Here is a 19,371-nt window from a genome sequence, read left to right as displayed (position 1 = left end):
AGTTGTGGTGAGCGGGGGCTACTCTTTGTTGTGGTGCGCGGGCTTCTCATTGCAGTGGCTTCTCTTGTTGCGGAGCATGGGCTCTAGCCGCGTGGGCTTCAGTAGTTGTGGTGCACGGACTCAGTAGTTGTGGCGCACAGGCTTCAGTAGTTGTGGCATGTGGGCTCAGTAGTTGCGGCTCGCAAGCTCTCGAGCACAGGCTCAGTAGTTGTGGTGCACGGGCTTAGCTGTTCCGCGGCACGTGTGCTCTTCCTGGACCAGGGCTCGAACCCGTGTCCCCTGCATTGGCAGGTGGATTCTTAATCACTGCGCCACCAGGGAAGCCCAACCCTATTATTATTATTTTTTAACTTCAGAGAGAAGTTGCACCACGGTTATAATAATTATAGGCAACAGTCTTTGGTTGCTGTCAAGAATGACTGATGAATGCTAAAATTCAGAATACTCTTTGATTCTGAGATGGAGTTTTTTAATGTGGTTTTCCCTGGTTTCCAGTGGTTCACAAGGGCCTCTGCTTAATTCTCCATGCTCATTTCTCCCCATTTTCTCTTCCCCTTTACGTTCTAAACCTTACAGCCTGGATTTACCTTGTCAGCTGCTCAACACTCTCCATCCTCTGTGTATGTTTTTGGCTCTGCGTGGACTACATTCTCCCCATTTCTCACCTCATTGTCTTCTATGGTTGTTCAGATCTCAGCTGAGATGTCACTGCCTCTGTGAAGCTTTCCTGATTCCTTTAAGGTTTTTTTCCTCTTTCTCATTCTGGTACAGTCAGTCATTTTACTTTCCTTATCTACTTTTCATACACAGTTGTTTCATTTTACCTTTATTATTTCTAAGTAGTTTTAATGACAAATATTAATTAGAATTTTTTAGAGTCCTTAATTCCTAGTTAAAACTAGGAAGTAAGCTATTGTGGACTGTTACACTAGCATTCTGCAGATTGGAATATTTATAAAAACATTTCATGATTTCTAGAATCTGTCATTCCTCAGAGTAAATTTTTCAGTGTGGCACAAAACAATTTTTCAGTGTCTTTTCTAATAATCCCAAATATCTTTAGTTCTTCCGTAAAAGGAGGCCCAAAGGGGATAAACCTATGCTCAGTAATTAATGCTTCAGTATTTTATCTTATTTGGAAATGATCTAGATATTCAGTGAATGTCCATCATTTATCTCAGTGTAACGTTAAGGTTTCAAGTTACCAAAAATTTTTGGAAACTGTTTTTAAGTAGACATACTATGAAGCAAAATTATTGTTGAACTGTTAACTTATAAACTTTTATCTTACATCTCTTTGATTCACTTGTTCTTAATAATTATGTTTATATTAGTCATTGAATTTTTATGAGACATTAAACAGCTAACCATCATCTTAAGCTATCTTTCTTGCTGACAAAGTTTGTAACAGAGATAACATGAACTTATATTACCAAACCCAGGTTTGGCTGCTCACTGCTCAAAAGCCAGTAATTGAGAAGCAAGTGTCAGTAAAAAGAAAAGCTGCTTTAATAGGCAATCTGAGGATAATGTGGACCCATGTCCTGAGACCAACTCTGAAGATCCTGCTCTGCCATGACAATTTTTAAAGGGGAAAGAATTCTCAGTGAATTGTCAAGGCAGGAGGTTGGATTCTGCATCATTCTCTATTGCTGGCTGATTCTTCAGATGTTATCTTGCCTGTGTGATCTGCCTGCAAGATTATTAAGGGGGCTGTTGGGGGTAGAGAGCTAGACATTCTTTAACTACTTAATTCTTCATTCTTACTTCCTTTTATTTAGGAAAAGAATGAACAGGTCAGGCAAGGCATGGTGTGCATTCAGGAAAGCATAAGTCAGGAGTTAGGTTTAACTGCCTAGTGATCTCATTCCTATAATTAGGTTCTTTTAAGGTTAGAGGGAAACAGAAATTGGCAAACCGGAAAGGGGCAGAAGAGCTGCTTTCAGTTTCCCACTGTCAAACATCATTCCACTGCTATGGGATTAGGGACAAAGTTACACCTTCTGTAACTTTTTCTTGATGACATTGGGCACCATATTCTCAGAGTGGAAGATGTAGACATGACTGTGTAGCATCTCTTTGCTGATAATTTTAGTTGCCTGCTTACATATATGGGCAGAGCAAGCTACAATTATCTTGTTGCTCACGAAGATATAGATTATTATGAGCCCTAATGTTAATCCCATTCTTTTGAGGCCAGTTCTTGGAATTGTGCTAGCCGTAGATTCAGTACTGCTCAAGATGGGGCAGCTTATGTCATGGCTACGGTCTGGTCATCATACAGTTAGCTTTTTTCCTCTGGTAGTAGTTATGGTATCTGTAAAACAACTCAGGAATGTGCAGCAGACACTGAGCCTGTGAATCTATTGTCCTAATCATTAACTGCTCAAGTCTGCTCTTTTGTGACTCTGAGAGACCTGGGAGATCTTCAGGTTTTCTACAAACAAGAGGCAGGGGACATAGAGGGGCTTTCGTATGTGTGGAGCCCTGCAGGGTTCTGCTCAGCTCTGTGACCAAATGCAAGCTTGTGTGCCCGATGCACAGTGAGGCCGAACAACTGAAACGTCAGAGTTTGGAGCAGAGAAATGTCTATTGCAGTGCCCAGCAATGGGAATGGGTGGCTTGTGCTCAAAAAACCCGAACGCTCTAGTTTTTGGGGAGAAGTTTTTAATGGGCAAAATTTGGGGCGAGGGCTGCAGGGTGTGTGACTTGCTTCTGATTGGTTGGTGGTGAGGTAACAGGGTGGTGATCCAGGAATTTTGGGCTCAGCCTGAAGTTACCATCCTCCACCAGAGTGGGGAGCCTTAGTTCCTGCAGAAGAGCTCAAAGATATTGTTATGTATATTCCTTGAGGAGGAACCAGGACCCTGCTGCAAGGCTGCACTATTGTTTCTTGACTGCTGCTCTTCCCTTGTTTCTGCACTCCCTCATGTCCCTGATTAGCAACTGTTTGAATCTGCCCTTTGGAACTCGGGGAAGGACAAGGAGGCTGAAGCCTTTTTCCTGCAAATAGGAAACAGGGCACATAGAAAAGATTTGTACCAGGGAGGGCCCCGCAGGGTCTTTTTTTTTTTTTATTTAAACTTTTGGGTTTATTTATTTATTTATTTATTTATGGCTGTGTTGGGTCTTCGTTTCTGTGCGAGGGCTTTCTCTAGTTGCGGCAAGTGGGGGCCACTCTTCATCGCGGTGCGCGGGCCTCTCACTATCGCGGCCTCTCTTGTTGCGGAGCACAGGCTCCAGACGCGCAGGCTCAGTAATCGTGGCTCATGGGCCTAGTTGCTCCGCGGGCATGTGGGATCCTCCCAGACCAGGGCTCGAACCCGTGTCCCCTGCATTGGCAGGCAGATTCTCAACCACTGCGCCACCAGGGAAGCTCCCCCCCTCCTCCCCGCATGGTCTTGCTTCATTTCAGTTCCACTTATTTGACTTTTAGTAAACCTAGGTAGAATAAAAGTATTATATTTAATGCTGATAATTCTAAAGACATGCATGTTTTAATTCAATCAACAAACTAGCTTTTATTTACTGAAGATTATCCTAGATCATGTGAACTTCTAAAACATTTGGGTTAGCTTCTGTATTTCTGAGGGTATACTTGATTTTTTTATAAACGCTTGTTTGTCTTTCAGCCAATTAAATTGAGCTCTTTACAAATTAATTTTAGTAATACCATCCAGAGGTACAAAAAAATCACAGATTTTATAACATACATACATAAACACACAGACAAATGAAAACAGATATCTTATAGCTTTTGCTTTAAAATTTTAGCCATGAGACAGGTACAATAATGCAAAAACCACTAGTTTATTAAAAAAAAGAAAGTTGGTTCTAAATTGTTTCTGGCAGAGGGAATGAGTTATCTGCTCAGATGGCTAAAGCTTTTCACTGATATATGTGGAACAGAAACTTAAGATTTTTCACTTGCTTAATTTCCAAATAGCCTTCCCCCCTTTTTTACCCTTCTGATAAGAATTACCTTCCTGAAGTTTGCATTTCAAAGAGATGGCCTAGATAAGAGTGCTTGGAGAAATGTGGTAGAACATTTACAACTCAAAGGCACAGAGAAAGAATGCAAGGTCCTCCAAGAAGGACTTTTCCCCCCTAAGGCCAGAATTTTTACAATATCTACAAGCCTTTGAGGTGAATAAGGGAGGTTTGGGGATTGGTAACAGAATAGGTGGGCATTGAATTGCTTTCAGAGCTGCATTTCTGTTATTGTAAAGACTCAGTTTGTAAGACAAGGAGAGTTGTTTTTAATTCCTCAAAGAATTGGGTTGCAACCTGGATGAGTTCAAAAGCTCCGCGTCCTTCCCATTCTAACTACTTATCTTTAAGTTGCTTCTTTATATCAGCGAGAGGATCTTCAGCTAAGATGGAAATCAAAAGATTGCCATGTTATAGATTTAGAGCTTTGTCTTTGGAATATTTGTTGTTGTTGTTTGTTTGTTTGTTTGTTTTTCCTTTGCATACATTTAGCTTAGGAGAGAAGACTTTTAAAAAAGTTCCTATCAGTCTCTTCTGCAAGTTTTCCCAGGATCACATCTGTAGGCTCCAGAGTGAGTGGGGTTTAAAGTAGACTATAGCTCTGATATCTTCCAGAATTTGGCAAGGTTTTCCATTAATTTTAATTTTATTTTCCCCTCTGGTAACAGTTTACCAGGGGATCCCTTGGAGTCCCATAAACTCTGAGCAGCTCATATGGGAGGGTTGATATGGGCTTGTCTGTTAGGCCACTAACTTGGCCACTTAGTTAGGCCACTGACTTGGACTTTTGTTTATGGTCTTGTAGTTTCTTCGAAGTGGAAAAGCAATTCAGATAGAGGATTCGTAGACTCTGAATATTCAGGTAAAGGAGGATAGAGGAGTGTAGCAGGAGTCACGTAAGTCTGAGTCTTTTGCTGTAGGTACCTCTTGTGTCTTTAGTTTTTTATTAGCCTTTTGCAGTGAATCTTTCAATGAAGCTACTTTAGAGTATTGAAGGCTTTTGGAGCTTTCTGCATGCCAGTTAAAGTAGGTATCCCATACTGTTTGTTTGATTTGGGAGCCATTCCTTTCAAGTGTCCTTTTTAGATGAAAGATCCTGTCTAGTGAGAACATTCCCTATAACGACAATTATAATCCTAGGTTGTCTCAGTAAGATTTTGCCATTTTTATAAATATCTACAGCTTCCAGGACCACAGTTCTTAGATATAAAAGAAGCAGTTGTGCCAGACACTGGCATGCTCAATTCTTTGAAACTTGAGGACCCTGTTTCTTTAGCTAAGACTTAAGTCTCTCCTAAGACAAATTAGTACCCAAGAGAAATGTGCCACTGAGTTGGGGATTGTGTGGTGTTTTACACTGTGCCTCATGGCATGGAAATTTTCATGAGGTTTGCCAGCAACTTACTGTCAATCCAACCTGTTCCATGACCGACTTATTCTAGCTAGCACAGGAGCCTTAGAGTTTGGTGACAAGTGCTGTAATAGCTTTTATGTGCTCGCTCCATGCCCACCAGTTTTGTGGCTTTGGCTTCCAAGATTCCCGCTAACAATAGATTTACTATTCCTTTACCTCGTGTACCCATCAGTAGAAATCGACAGTTAACAAGGAAACAGAACTGTGCACACCAGCAGTAGCCCAGGAGGTGGTACTGTGGACTGGCCAAGAGAAGGCCTTAGGTGCTCACTACCAATAGTTCCCAAAGTGGAACTACGGACTAAAGGAGCAGAACCCAACAAATGGGGACTGTGGGCCAACCAAAGGCTGGGGACTCGGGTTCTGGCTGGAACTGTCTGCCAGCTGAAGCCCTGCAGTAGGATCACACGCTAACCAGTGGCTAAGGACTCATGCTGTGTTAGAGCCCCCTGTCAGTCTAGACTGACTCGTTAACCATGGACTGCAATGCCAGTTCAATCAGGAGCTCAACACACAGAGACCAGAGCTTAGTTCTAAGAGGAACTTACCCACGGCCCTTGGAGACAGCAAAAAAAAAACAAAAAAACCAGAGCTCAAAAGGTTCACAGGTACCAATGCCTGCATCTCTTCTTGTCCTTAAAGCTGTCACAAGTCTCCAGATCCCATCAATGCCACTCAACTGTTTCAAAAAAACTTCAACTGAATACATTTAAAAATCTTATTGGCTTTATTTAATGATTCTTGAGTCAGGTAGCATCCAATCTAGCAGATAGGACGGAGCTCCGGGGAGCTGTATGAAATGAAAGACTTTTATAGGCAGAAGGGAATGGGAACAAGGAAGTTACACTAGACAAAAAAGCTGGTTATCGCAAGGCCAGTTTCCTTTGGGGGGGTAGTAGGGGTCTATCAGGACGTTACCTAACTAGTGCTTATCAGGCGATTCGTGATTGACTGGTTTAAGAGTCCAGTTCTGGGAGAGCCAAAACTGTAATTAAGTCTTAGTCTGGTGATGTGGAGCTTAGCATAAGCAACTCCGTTTGAGCTTGTTGTTTTTACAGTCTGGTAGTGAGTAAAGATCACAATCCATCTGGCTTAATTCTTTCAAGTTCAGTGATTCAACTTGCCTTTGTTGAGTCTCTGCCACATCCCTGGCACATTATTAGTCATTGGGAAAATAACAGAAAGTGTTTTAGTCACAAGTTCTGCTCTCAAGGAACTTACAGACTCACTTGAGGGAGAAGACTTATACAGTTAACAGTAGCAAACATAAAACAGTATGCATCTGTGGGGCAGCAAGGATCATTTTTCCTCTACCCGTGTAGGTTCTTGGCTGAGACACCCCCTGTAATAAAAGACAGATTAACAGGAGAAAAACAAGGAGAAGTTTAATAACATGTATACCTCCTGTATACATGGGAGATAAACTGAGTAACTCCTCTAAATGGCCCAAGTCATGGCCTTAAGTACCATCTCCAGCTAAAGACAAAAGAAGATGTTGGGGGAGGGGGAGGCCAGTTATTGGAAGGGACCAGGAAAAGCACAGTAAACAAAGGTGAAGTTGTAAACAGTAAACAAAGGTGAAGTTGCGGATTTAAGTCATTGCCTTCTCCACTGATAAGAGTTTCTGGAGCTTTAGAGTCAGCCTTCTCTTCCTGGTACAGAGAGGGGTCTCTCACTTTTACAAATGGAGATGTCCCGTATAAATGTCAGTGTCTCTTATGGAAGGATAAGCTTTCAGAGCATCTTCTATGGATGCCAAAACTCGGCTTCTTTGCACTGGTGCCATATCAAATCTCGGAGAAAGAGTTTTGGGTGAAGTAGAAAAGAATAGCTTTATTGCTTTGCCAGGCAAAGGGGGACACAGTGGGCTTGTGTCCTCAAAAACTGTGTGTCTCAACCCGGGAGGATTTGGTGAGGAGTTTTATAGCAATGGTTCAAGGGTGGGGTTGTTGATAAGGATCAGGGTGTGTTCAGGGCCTGCACTCCTTTAATCTGGCCTCAGGTGGTCTCCTGATGAGCTTCTGTGGTTCTCAAGGTTATCAAACTGTGAACTTCTCTGGAATGAAGAATGCTTCATCAGCAAGTTAACATCTTCCATTTGTTGGGGGTATTAGTTCTGTAGAAGAGCTCAAAGATGTTGTTATGTGTATCCCTTGAGGCAGGACCAGGACCCTGCCCCAAGGCTGCACTGTTGTTTCTTGACTGCTCCTCCCTTGTTTCTGTATCCCCTCCCTTCCATGATTAGCAACTGTTTGAACCTGCCCCTTGGAACTCAGGGAAGGACATGGAAGCTGAAGCCCATTCTGTACAAACAAGAAACGAGGGACACAGAAACGCTTCTGTGCCCAGGAACCCCACTGGGTCCTGCTCAGTTTCACTATGTCTGCTCTTTGTTAAAAAATAACCAGCTGAAAATAATCAGTATGCCAAAGAGGCATATTTTGAGGTGGTACGTTTTGCTCCCCTTCACTGTTAGGAGGAAGCGGGGCCAGTGGAAAGAGTATCCAGCCAAGAATCAGGTGTTTCCTTTTCTAACTCACTCAGTCCTGGTTCATTGTGTGACCATGCTGGGGAAAGATTACTAAAACAAGATCTTCTGCCAACCCACAAAACCTCTCTGCAAAAAGTAGAAGAGGAAGAAGACAGCTTTATTACTGAATAAGCATTAAACTAGAATGTGATGCACATCACAGCCACTCCACTAAAGAACAGACCGAAAGCGGATAAACAATGACTCATCCTCAAATGGCAGGCTTGACAGCACCATTTGTCCCACATAGGTTATCCTAAATTCATCTGGTAATTGGAGTGACCATCTGTGTTAGCTAGTATGATTTATCCAAAGGAAAAATCAAATGACAGTAGGTCATTTTGGACCAAGGCACTTGCCAAATCAGGCTCTGACCCTCTCACAGAAAATGCGAGATAGAGGTGCTGTCTTCCTTAATGATGACATTTCAAAGAGATGGTTCCTAGGTCCTTGAGAAAGACACTCCTGGGTCATAAAGGTGGTAAGAGGTTTACTTAGCTGTTAGTAAGATTTATATGCATTTCAAAGAAACAGAGATAGAGCCAACAAGTTTTCTAAAGTAGATGCTGAAAGAAGAGGCAGGTGAAGCCTCTTCCCTTATTTTCAACAGGAAGAACTGAGCCTCTTATTTTAAATTCATATTTGCTCTTACAACCTTTCATCGGTCACTTCATTTTTGGCCACTTTTTCCTCCAGTGTAGAAAAAAGGGGGAGATCTATGTCGGCATTCATAAACTACCTGCCCACCAAGTTTGAGAACTAGTGAAGGTACCACAGGGAAGAGCTTCTGAAGTCTTGTACTTTTTCATGTTTCTTCTTGCCATAGACTTAATAATAATGATAACAGCAACAATAATAATAAAAATGGCAGCCTTTGAAGGAAGAAAATTTTAGGTCCAAGCCTGAGATCCTCACAACTAAAAATGTGACCCAGGAAAAAATATTTTCCTGATTTCCAATTACCTCACCTGTAAGTAGAGATTGAGATAGAGGTTTTTTTGTTTTTCTTTGTTTTTTTTTTTTTTTGAGATAGAGGTTTAAATAAAGTTACTGTAAGGATGAAATAAGGTAGTGTCAATTTACCTCCCTTCCTTATTAAGGGGATCACTATTTCATGATATGCAGTCTATATATTAATGGGAATGATAAGCATTTCTGTTTATTCACCCTGAATTGAAGTTTTGAATGCTAAATATGTCTGTCAGAATGTAATACTCCTTTTTTTTTTTTTTTTTTTTTGACGTTTTGGGTAGTTCCTTTATTTATTTATTTTTAATTTTTTAATTGCAGTATAGTTGATTTACAATATCATGTAAGTTTCAGGTATACAGCACAGCGATTCAGATTCTTTTCCCATATAGGTCAGAATGCAACATTCTTTATCCATGGCTGAGGTCAGTGTTTCACCAAAGTGTGGGACTCATATCACCTGTCATCCATGTGGTCCAGGTGACCCATTTAATAACACTGAATCACATGGTGGGGTGTTATTCATTGCTCAGAATTGTTCAGAATAGTTAAATACATTAAAAACTTACTTTGGTGCTTGCTTCAGCTGCACATATACTAAGATTGGAATGATACAGAGAAGATTAGCATGGCCCCTGCACAAGGATGACATGCAAATTTGTGAAGTGTTTCATATTTTTAGAAGATGTGGTACGTATATACAATGGAATATTACTCAGCCATAAAAAAAATGAAATAATGCCATCTGCAGCAACATGGATGGACCTAGAGATTATCATACTAAGTGAAGTAAGTCAGACAGAGAAAGACAAATATCGTATGATATCACTTATATGTGGAATCTAAAAAAAGGGTACAAATGAACTTAGCTACAAAACAGAAATAGAGTTACAGATGTAGAAAACAAACTTATGGTTACCGGGGGTAAGGGGCGGGAGGGATAAATTGGGAGATTGGGATTGACATATACACACTACTATATATAAAATAGATAAGTGATAAGGACCTACTGTATGGCAGAGGGAACTCTACTCAGTACTCTGTAATGACTTACATGGGAAAAGAATCTAAAAAAGAGTGGATATAGGTATATATATGACTGATTCACTTTGCTGTACACCTGAAACTAACACAACATTGTAAATCAACTATACTCCAATAAAAATTTTTTAAAAAAACTCTTACTTTGGTTTAAAATGCCTCAAATACATCTCTAAAATGTCTAATGCCCCCTCCTCTTTCAGTAAAGCCTTTGACAAGCAACTATGTTTTTCTAGAACTTAATATTTGTTTAGTTTTTCCTCAATTTATTTTTGCACTTTCCTTCTAAAGACAAATGGTGCTAGGTTTTCAAGTATGATAGTAATAAAAAGATTCTTTTTAAGTACACTTAAGTAAAAAAAATGAGTTTATTTAAAGAAATATTTAAAATAGAATGAGTGGCTTCTACACAGTTATGAGCAGTGTAGACATGCCTGAAAATCATCATTTCCCATACTTCAGGGATGGTAAACAGAAACCATACCCTTAAACTCTCATAATCAAAGAGGAAGATGAGTAGATGGAAACTCTGAAAACAGAAGCCAGAACCAATCTTGTCATGGCATAAATGTGAATACTTTATATTCTGGCTGAAAGACCAGGGTCAGTATACAGAAAATTTAGTAGAAGTTTCTATGAAAGAGAGCTGGATGACATTGTATAAAAATGTTTATTAACCTTTTCAAACCACATGTATGCTTCTTTAAATGCACTGATACAACTTTGGTGTACAGAACAAGAAGATCATGGTTCTGCTGATCAAGGCATTTTGTAAAACTCTGATAAACTCAGTTTGAGATGGATATTAACAAAATAAAGCATATCCAAATAAGTGGGAGAAGTATGATAAAGATTTTGAAACCTGTGTCATGAGAGCTGAGGCTGAAGAACCTAAGAAAATTAACTCTGATGAACATGGATAGTGAAATCCTCTTTGTACTTCTCAATGTGGGTCACATGAAAAAGGAGCCAGACAGATGAGGACTTGCTAACAAATAATGTCCAACAGTAGAATCAGCATCCACTTTGGGTAGTGAGAGCTCCATCACCAGAGGTAATCAAACAGGTTAGGCAGTAGCTGATGAGTGTGCAGTCACAGATGTGTGCAGTTCTGGGGAGGTGAACATAACAGGCCTGTTTGGGGTGTGTTGTGTTGAGGGGCAGGGTTAGAAAGGGAGTTACTAAGTGAAAAATAACTGCTATGTTTAGGCTATCTACCAGTATTTTGGACCACATGTTTCAGTGCATGAAGAACTTCTCAAATTTACTTTTAAATGTGTAGAATCGCTTAATTCCCACTCCAAACAACAACAACAACAACAAAATCTTCATATAACATTGATGCTTCAGAATCATGCCTCTCATCCAGGGTCTTCAAAGACCAGAAGGAAAGCTAGGAGCACAAGCCAGTTTGCAAAGTGCAATGGCAGAGATATGTGTAGGGGAAGATGGACCCAGAGCATATTTTGCGGTAATTATGGGCTCTGCTGACAGCCAGCTCGCTTTTCCTTCGTGTGTTCATGCCTTCCACAAGCCGAGTTTGGGGCTTCAGGTGAAAAACGCCCAGCCCCTGTGGCTTCCAGCCTAGAACTTTGAACATTTGAAGGTTGCAAAATGTGACTCTAACCAGGAGATGGCAGCATCTACCTAGAGATGCGCCAAACAGTGGCTGCTGCCTCACCGCACCGTGGAATGTGTTCAAGGAACACTAGAGGGCGCTACGTTCTCACCGCTGGTCAGAGAGGGGGCTGGTTCAGAGCACCTCCTTGTAGGGAACAGTCCTCCCCAAGTCTCCACCCTACACCTATTCGCAGAGAGGGTCCTGTGGCTGTCTGCATAGGTGTGACTATCACACACACACACACACACACACACACACACACACACACACACACACACACACACACACACACACACACACACACACACTCACACTCAATTTCCAAGCTGACACAGGACCAGTGAGCTACCAAATCTCAAGGTTCAGAGGGAGCTGTCATCTCTTCTTTACCTACTCTTTTACACTTTGGCAGTCACGGGAAGTGTTCTACATTAAATACCTGTTCCAGTGGCAGGATTTATTAGACTCCCAGGTCAACCAGGGCACCAGATGGACAGAAGTTGTATCCAGTAGGAAACAACAGCAAATAAGGAGCTAGGACTCTCTGCGTGCTTCTGTGCGGTGAATGTATGTATCCAATGAGATTTTAGACATATATACAGTTTAATTTTGTGAGAGAAGTAACTGTATCCCCCCCTTTAAACTTTGGGCAGCTGATTGTCAGTGTTGTTTCTTAGTCACTTCTGCATTGTCATAAACTACCTAGTGGTGGAAAAGAGGTTCAATCCCAAATTTACCTGATTGCAAACACTCTGTTCTTTCTACAGCCTCTTTCTACGGTTTCCCCTGCAACACGGGGACAACAAGAAATATTCAATTCCCTGAAAGGAATTTAGTGTCACTTGTGATTATTTTCCCTTTTCCAGATAGAATGCAGTTGAATTAAACAAAGACTTTTGCCAAGTGCTAAATAGAGACTTTTCTACCAAAGGCAAGTTCTAGTTCAGTGGAATGTGATGTGGGCTTCTGCTTCACGTGAATTCACAGGAACGTTGCATAATACGCAATTTTCTGTGACCACAGTAGCATCTGAAAAGCCCAACTGCTATACAAATGTTAAGGCAAGGCTAAATGAAAATTGCTCTGCTTGTGTCCTAAAATGTTAATCAGTAAAATCAACTGCATATTCTCAAGTTAAGGTGAGATGTGAATGAACACTGACCCAAATGTCTTTTTCACGCACGCTACTGAGCATGGCAAGGCTGTTATGATCTTCACAATGCATTCATCCAGTAAATCGATATGAGCCTAACATGGCATTAATAAAAGAATGACATTCTAAACAATAGAATGTGGTAATTTTCCTCTACTCTGCCTTGGTCAGACCACTCCTGGTGGTACCAAGTTCTTGTTGTAACGTTTTGGCAAGAGGAAAATTGTCAAGAGAAGAGAGACTGGATGGTCAGATCCTACTCTGGGCCATACCTCTCCAGGGCCCTCAGCTATTTCTTAGTCTGTAGGCTGAAGAGGAGATGTTTAAGGGGAGCATAGCACCTGTATTCAAATATGCAAACATGCAGGTGATGTTTTGGGAGCTCTCAGTGAATCAGATGTAAGCCTATAAACAGAAGATAGAAATAGAGGCAGAGTGTATCTCATTTAAAGGAAAACACTGGCACACGTACCACTGTCCTGCAGTGGAATAGGTGACCTGGTGAGGGCATCAGTAAACACTTGATGGACTGATGAGACACACAAGCAGAAAATTCTTCCCACGCATGGCATGTGCTAAACCAAAGCTGGGAGCACAATAACGGCTGAGGCAGGCTCTGTGCTTGCTTTGTTGAGCCTTCAGTCAGATGGGAAAACAGGCATTACAACCATAGGGGTGTGAAATGTACTATAATAGGAGAAAGAACAGAGTGCTAGGGAGCCTGGCAGAGAAGCACCTAATCCCATCTCAGGGGAGTTGGAGACGAATCCCCACAGAAAGGTTGTCTAATTAGAGACCTGAATAGCAAATAGGAGCTAGTTGGATAAAGAGAATGGGAGAAAGAGAGAAATTTCCTATGGAAATAACCCACCTTCCCCAAAACAAAGGTTCCTGTGACTTCCTATATGTATGTGAACCTTTCCAAAACACCTAGAAAAATGTCTTATTTCATCTGTTATCTACTGCTATCCAACAGACCACCTCAAAATGCTGTGTCTTGAAACCATGACTATTTGTTTGCTCATGGTTCTGCTGTTTGGGCTGGGCTCAGCTGGGTGGTTCTTCTCTTGGCTTGTCTGGGATCCGTCATGGGGCTGCTGTCACCTGTTAGCTCAGCCTGGGTGGGTTGGTGGCATTTGGTGTTAGCATTCTCTGGGGGCACTTTGGATCTTCTCCACATGGCTTTATACTCTCCAGTAGGAACGACTGAATTTTTTAATATTGTGGGCTCAGGCCAGCATTTCCAAAGAGCAAAAGAGGACATTTCAAGGCATCTTGGGAACTGGGTTGTAGAATTAACGTAGCATCACTTCCACCACGTTCTATTGTTCAAAGCAAATTTAAGGCTAAAGAATGAGGAACTAGAATCCTACTTTTGTTGGGAGGCATTGCAAAATACTGTGATCATGTTTTTCAACCGACCAGTATCATGCTGAGAAAACCCAAAGTAGAGTCGATTAAAGGTGAATCCGGAAACGTGAAGTTTGAGCTCAGTCTTTAAGGATAAGATTTTATTAAGCGGAACAGAAGAGAGCACAGCATGGCAGGGAGAGGCTGGAGAGCATGGCTGGACTGTCGGGAGAAGTTCACAGGGTTGGGTATCAGAGTCAGGGGAGTAATTGCAGGAAAAGACACAGCAGGAGAAAAGCATCCTCACCTCTCAGCAGTGTCCCACAATGCAGTGGGGTGCCTATGGAGTGATCCATAAATATTGATCCTATTTTGAGAAGCATTAAGATCATGAAGGGCCCTGTATGATCAAGGTAGGAGCTCAGCAAGATAACAGTTACATAAGGAGATTTAGACCATAAGTCTTGTTTTTGTACATCTGAAGAGTCATTTCACAGACCCTGCATGAAGCAGCCTCAGAATTATTTCACTCCTATCGATTTGGTTGCAACCTTAATTACTAGGACTTGCTGTGTCTCCTAGTTCGATTATTTCTGTGAGCCCTGCTTGTTTTGGTCATGTTACTTCACTAGGAGTAGAGGAGAAATGCTGTTTTCTTAGCTGGCTGCAAAAACTCCACTGGGTTTCCTCGTGGACACAAACCAGTGAGTCTGAGGACTGTTAGGAAAGCACGTGGACTTCAGCACGTGAGGGCAGAAGCCATCTAAACCGACACACACCTGCTGACAGTTGGATCTCCGGAGGTTTCCCCCCCCCACCCCACCCCCCCCCATTTATCTTTAATTGGTAGGGAGAAAACATTTTATTGCTGAACAGCCAGTGAGAGGAAGAACTGAAGAGCAAGCAACTTTCTGGCAAAGCCGAGAGAGGGATGAATCAGATCACCGAAGGTCATACGATAGCCAAATGATCTAAGCCACTGCGGATGGATTGCAAACATTTCCTCACATTTTTGGTTGCTCTGTGGGCAGGAACAAAGCATGATTTAAAATTAAAACGCAAACTCTCTCTTTTGAGCAAATCCTTCTGTCATTTTGAGGTGGGCTGGCAACCACGTAGCCTATATGCTGAGAAAGTCTTTTGAGAATCAAGTAGAGACACGTTCTAGAAGCAATGGCAGGCATAACAAGTGTCTTCCGCTTCCTAAACATCCCCCGTTGTTCCTTTCAACCCGAAGGAGCATCTTTCGAAATACAAACCAAGAATCCAGCCGTTCTTAATAGTTATCAGTTGGCATTCATGTTGTTTGGTCAGCCTTAATGCTGGCAAAAACTATTCCTTTGTTTTGCTTTGGGGAGAAGTGGAGGCTTTTAGAGGTGGCAGGAATAAAACCTGTTGACTCAACGCATTTTGTGTTAGGTTAGCTAGAAATGAAGTGCCCCTGGGCCCTGGGTTGCCTATGTTTTGCTAAGATAGGAAGGATTCCCTCAGGGACAGACAGGCCTGGGGTTAATTATGCTGCTGGGTGAATTCATCACTAAATCTTTTTTTTTTTTTTTTTTTTTTTTAACCAACAAAGACAAATTACCTCATATGTTTTAAAAGGCCCTAAAAAAATTAGGTGAGTGAATCTAACATCCAGCCAACACATGAACCCAGAGTCAGCAAATGGCAGCCCGCCAGAGAGAGTCTTCATTGTTGGTTTGTATAGACAAAGATGAGAACAGGCAGCCATCCTCGGGCATGCAGTTCACGTGAGCTTGCACATACCGTGATCTTCGCTACAGGCATTGAGAGGAGGGGTATTATTATTGCCTTCGTGTGTAAGCGAGGAAGTGGTGAACATCAGCATCGTGGATGCAAAAGCTTGGGTCTTGCAGACACACAGCTCTGAGCCCCGATTCTGTATCTACCAGTCATTTGCTGCGAGCAGGACGTTGAGCAGATTTAAAAATCTCTTTGATACTCAGTCTCCTCATGTTTATAATGGGGATGAAAATACCTACCTCCTAGGCTTGTGACAGCAGAATTCATTCACGTTACACACTCACAACATACAGTACATGCAAGTCAAAAGTGCTTATTTTGGGGCTTCCCTGGTGGCGCAGTGGTTGAGAGTCTGCCTGCTGATGCAGGGGACACGGGTTCGGGCCCTGGTCTGGGAAGATCCCACATGCCGCGGAGCAACTGGGCCCGTGAGCCACAATTGCTGAGCCTGCGCATCTGGAGCCTGTGCTCCGCAGCAAGAGAGGCCGCGATGGTGAGAGGCCCGCGCACCGCGATGAAGAGTGGCCCCCGCTTGCCGCAACTAGAGAAAGCCCTCGCACAGAAACGAAGACCCAACACAGCCATAAATAAATAAATAAATAAAATTAAAAAGACAAACCACTGTGAGCAGAGTATCCTTAAAAAACAAACAAACAAACAAACAAACAAACAAACCGACCTTGATAAAAAGTGCTTATTTTGCCAGGTGGTTAATAAGCAGTGGACCCAGACTATCTGTGTTCAAACTCTAGCTCTCCTCTCTACCGAAATCATCAACGGAAGAACTAGTTTAGCTTCTCTGTGCCACATTTCCTTGTTTAGAAAATGTGGGCAATTATAACTAGTTTAGCTTCTCTGTGCCACATTTCCTTGTTTAGAAAATGTGGGCAATTATAACAGCTGTCCCAGTGGTTTTCTGTGAAGCTTAAAGCTGATAATGATAGGAAAAGTCAATAATAGGCACTTAGATGATGAGGATGATGGTAGTGATTCTCTTATCCCTCAGATGATTTGTCCAGGGTCACATAGCATGTGACCCTGGTCCAGAGCCAGGGTCCAATCTTAGGAATTCTAGCTTTCAGTTGTAAGGTTTTTCTGTTGTGACACAGGGGCGCAGAATGAAGCCCAAGGATGGGAAACAATTTGAAATCCCAAGAGATGAGATTTCTGTGGTGGTAGAAAAGACTTGAGCAACTTTCAAGAGACGACGCAAGTGTGGGAAGGCTGGGCTAATGCCTTCCTTATGGCCAGGATGGGACCTCTCAGGCTCTGTTGTGGGAGGCTCAGAAATGAGGTTATACTGCAAGACCTACATCGTTTCTCTAGTCTGTGCACAAATTGCGTTGGACGTGGGACTGAATTATGGAGCTGTTGGATCCGGGTTGCGGTCTTCAGCTCAAGTTTGAGAAAGGGATCTCTGCCGTGGTCACAGGAAAACCATAATTCCTTTATTATTTCTCCCTTTGTCCCCATGGCTTCCTCTTTTTGGGGAAATATCTGGCGGTAGTCATTTATACCTGTAGTAAAAAGTATCTTATCCTGTATCCTTCAGTCATTCACTCACTTTCTGTGTACTACTACTTGCCTGAGGTCAAAGGGCCAATATATTACGTTTCAATGTCCTTATCTGTAAAACTGGTCATATGAGTATCTATCCCTCAAGATCTTGTTCATAGACCATATAAGATAATATAGGTAAAACACTTAACTCTTATTGATGAGTTGCTGTATTACTACTTATTGAAAACTCTATTAGAAACACATTAGGGCTACAGCAGCAAGAGAGGGATTTGGTCTTCTGGTTATTGGCGGAAGGTCTGGGTGTCAGCCCTGACTCTGCCACTGATGACTAGTGTGACCTATTCAAAGTCACTTTTTCTCTCAGACCCTCTTCTTCTTATCTGTAAAATTAGGATATTGGAAAAGGTCAACCTTGAAAGGTTGTTTTCCAAGAAACATTAGTCTCGTGAGATTGTCCTTAGAATGAAAAGGGGTTCGGTGGGCATATAAGTTTGGGGGAGTTTGTATCTTAGATTCCTCTCCTAGAAATCATCAGTACACATTACCATAGTAAAGACCCTGCAGTGAAGGAGTCCGATAATAAAGAAACCTGTCTGATTGGGTTTAAACTGAAGTTTCCCAAAGCCATTTGATCACCAGACCTTTTTCCCTTTATAAAAGCAAATTACTTTCCCGTGGATTATTCTTTGGGACATACTGAACCAGGTAATCTCCTAAGAGCCTTTTCAACTTTGACGATCTTTTCCCTCTGCCAACATGACCTACGTTTGATGTTTCTTTCTTTAGTTGCAGCATCAGGTATAAGTCAGGATGCTCTCCTTGCTGATACACAGCTCACGTCTGTCAATCCCAAACCATGTAGCATGGACAGCTGACAAGTCTATATTTACACAGAGCTTCATGTGTAAAATACACACCCATCAGTGTGTGCACAAAGACGATGAGAATATGAAAAATCTAAAAATGCATTTCACAACTTTCTATTGCTGCCAAAACTGTTTGGTTTTTATTTAAAAAATTTTTTTTTCACTGTTCCCTGGGCAGCCTTTTCTTTCAAATTGTGTCCCAGTTTTCTCACCCAAATGGAAAGAAAAGCTTGGACCCAGAGCCTTTCACTGCCTTCTGAGTAGCTGAGCCAAATCAGAGTGATGGCCCGGAAACCACAAAGTTCGGATTCCATTTCTGCCTGTGCCATGAACTTGGCCTTGATTTGGAACAAGTCACCTGTCCAGTCAAATCCTGCATTTCTCCATGTAGAAGGTGGAGGGAGCTGAGCTAGATGGGTCTCTGTGTTGTTGCCCAACATGAGATGCGGTTTCTTCTAGAGAAATGGCATCTGAAGGCAGCTTTTTGGTCCAGCAGTCCCAGTTTGTTCCTGCAGCCTCCTGTAGTAGCCATCTGATCTGTATGGTTTACATTAGCCTCTCTGCACCAATAAGCAATAGCAGGGGATGGGAAGAGTTCAAGTCCCTCTGGCTCTTTAATTTAAAAAAATTTTTCTTTTTAATTTTAAAATTTTTATTGGAGTATAGTTGATTTACAATGTTGTGTTAGTTTCAGGTATACAGCAAAGTGAATCAGTTATACATATACATATATCCACTCTTTTTTAGATTCTTTTCCCATAGAGGTCATTCCTCCGGCTCTTTTCAAAGGGGCTGTACTTCACCTGCTTCATGCCATTGCCTGTACGGTGTCCTCTTCATTCTTGGGGAAATGCTCTGTCTATTAGGACAGCCTGTGTCCACTAGATCAATGGCCTGGATTGTAGGGATTTGGGTGGTTTTTTTTTTTTCTTTTTTTATATTATAGCAAAAGAAATACTAATGCAAACCCTAAATTAAGTTATGTGAAGGATTTTACTTAAATCCACAAAAGCAATGAGAACCAGACCTGGGCTTGCAAGGAGGGCCAGACACAAAGGCTTAGGTTAAGGCACGAGGATCAGCTTCAATTTTGAGGTTAAAGATTGTTCCTTCTTTTGTGGCTCTGTCAGGCTCTTGACATCACTTAAG

General features: G+C 41.9%; 1 long non-coding RNA gene and 1 other non-coding gene across 2 annotated transcripts in view; both read left to right on the top strand.

The window, feature by feature from the left end:
- LOC137752564 (uncharacterized) overlaps positions 1-19,371 on the top strand; it is a 79,277-nt gene that overhangs the window by 31,822 nt on the left and 28,084 nt on the right. The window lies entirely within an intron of this gene.
- LOC137754002 (U6 spliceosomal RNA) lies at positions 9,477-9,583 on the top strand. Its single transcript, XR_011071681.1, has one exon. It is a non-coding gene; the product is annotated as a U6 spliceosomal RNA (small nuclear RNA).

Source organism: Eschrichtius robustus, chromosome 19 (assembly GCF_028021215.1).
Source record: "Eschrichtius robustus isolate mEscRob2 chromosome 19, mEscRob2.pri, whole genome shotgun sequence".
NCBI lineage: Eukaryota > Metazoa > Chordata > Mammalia > Artiodactyla > Eschrichtiidae > Eschrichtius > Eschrichtius robustus.
This window is presented reverse-complemented; position numbering and strand designations above follow the sequence as displayed.